Below are 1,828 nucleotides of genomic sequence, written 5' to 3'. Positions count from 1 at the left end.
TGGAAAGCTCTGGACTTGCCCAGTGACCCCCCTCCTTCCTGAAAGACTTTGGGGGACCCTGCGTTTCCTCCTACCTCCCTGACCTCCCAGAGACTCCTCGATCTGCCTCATCCCTCATCCCTCGTCCCTCGTCCCTGCCTCCGATGCATGCCTCCCTGGACCCAGACCTAAACTCCTTTGTTCTGTCTGGGCGCACTGGCTTGGGGGTGGGGGTGCCTCCGTCCAGCTCTGAGCACCAACCACACACTCATGACACCCAGCTACACCCCAGTCCCAGCCTCCCCCCATCGCGGGACCGTCCTCCGAGTGCCGACTGATGTCCAAGAGTCATCCCAAACTCACGGCCAAGGCCTAGCTCGGCAGCCTCACCACCGTTATTCGCCCCCAACGGCCCCCCTCCCCCGGGAACCCCATCCCGTGAAGGGCACCTCCAGCCCCCCAGCTGCCCGGAGCCGTCTGCTTCCTCTCCTTTTCTCAGTCCCAACACCCAATCTGGAGACCAGTTCCATTGGACCAACCTCCCGAGGAAATCCTTTTTTTTAGTATATATTTTTATTGATGTCAGAGTAGACAGACGGAGAAAGAGAAACATCAATGATGAGAGGGAAGCACTGATCAGCTGCCTCCTGCGAGCCCCCTACTGGGGATCAAGCCCACAACCCGGGCCTGTGCCCTGACCGGGAATGGAACCGTGTCCTCCTGGTTCATAGGTCAGCGCTCAACCACTGAGCAACACTGGCCGGCCCAAAAGAAATTCGTGACCCCTTCTCACCTCCCGGCCTTGGCCCCAGCCGCCATCATCTCTCCCTGGATGAGCACCTGGGTGGGCTTCCCCTGCCCACACACAGCTGAAGGGGTCCCTCCGCTCCCCACTCTCCTGGCTTCCCTTTACTCAAGGTCAAACCCCCAGAGCCCACGAGGACTTGAGGTCCCCCCACCCCAGCTCCTCCCTCATCTCCTGCCCCTCGGCCCTGGGTTCTCCGGGGACAATGTACTCCAGCGACAGGGATGACAGGGACTCCCTTCTGTCCTTCAGTGACACGGCTCGCGCCTGCACGGCTCACTCCCTCCCTGCCCCGCCTCGACCCAGGCCTCTCTGCCCACCCTGCCACATGGCCCTCTCCTCCGCACCCGCCCTAACGGGCCACCCTGCTGGTCGCTCCCAGGGAAAACATGTGCGTATTTATCCGCTGACTCTGTCACCTCCCGCACTGGACTGCCTGCGGGGGCTCCGTGGGCCGGGTTCACCACCGAGCTTGGTGCCCGCGCTTCGTAGGTGCTCAACGGCGCTTGTGACTGACAGAAGGAAGCCTGTCGGGACCCTGTCGGCGGTGGCTCGGGCTCTCGGCCGTCACCGGCCACGGGGACAGGCCCCGCGACACCAGCGCTGAGGCCCAGCCAGCAGCAACTGCGCAGGTGGTCAGACCTTCAGTAGAACTTCCCGGCCGTGCGCAATCTGAGAGACTGTCCACCCCCAGATAGAGCCGAGCCTCCGGCTGCACTGCTAGGACCTGCGGTTGTGCTGTCGGCAGGTGGGGCGGCCGTGTGGCTGCGCACACAACTGCGGTGACACCGGGCAGGACGCCCGGCCTCTCTGAGCTGACATGATGATACCGGAGGTCCATGTGCTGCTTCGGGGAGTCAGTGAGACGACGCCTGCTGGAGGGGGGCGAGGGGCAGAGTGACAGCGAGAGGCGCGTTCGAGTCCTGCTCAGCCACTTACCCGCCGGCTGCACCCCCCTCTCTGCAGGAGCTGCAGACACACCCCAACTCCAGGCCAGGGCGGCCGGGCGCAGGGCAGTGGGCCCCCTCGAGCCACCCACAGGGA

At 64.1% G+C, this 1,828-nt stretch overlaps 1 long non-coding RNA gene across 1 annotated transcript in view; it reads right to left on the bottom strand.

The window, feature by feature from the left end:
• Positions 1-216: 216 nt before the first annotated feature.
• The window catches only part of LOC106723738, a 14,168-nt gene continuing 12,556 nt past the window's right edge, over positions 217-1,828 (bottom strand). Inside the window, exon 3 of the long non-coding RNA XR_001359452.1 lies at positions 217-226. This is a non-coding gene — a long non-coding RNA (uncharacterized LOC106723738). The remainder of the gene's footprint in view (positions 227-1,828) is intronic.

The sequence above is a fragment of the Myotis brandtii genome, unplaced genomic scaffold, assembly GCF_000412655.1.
Source record: "Myotis brandtii unplaced genomic scaffold, ASM41265v1 scaffold633, whole genome shotgun sequence".
NCBI lineage: Eukaryota > Metazoa > Chordata > Mammalia > Chiroptera > Vespertilionidae > Myotis > Myotis brandtii.
Note: the sequence above shows the minus strand (reverse complement) of the source record. Positions and strands in the feature narration are given on the sequence as shown.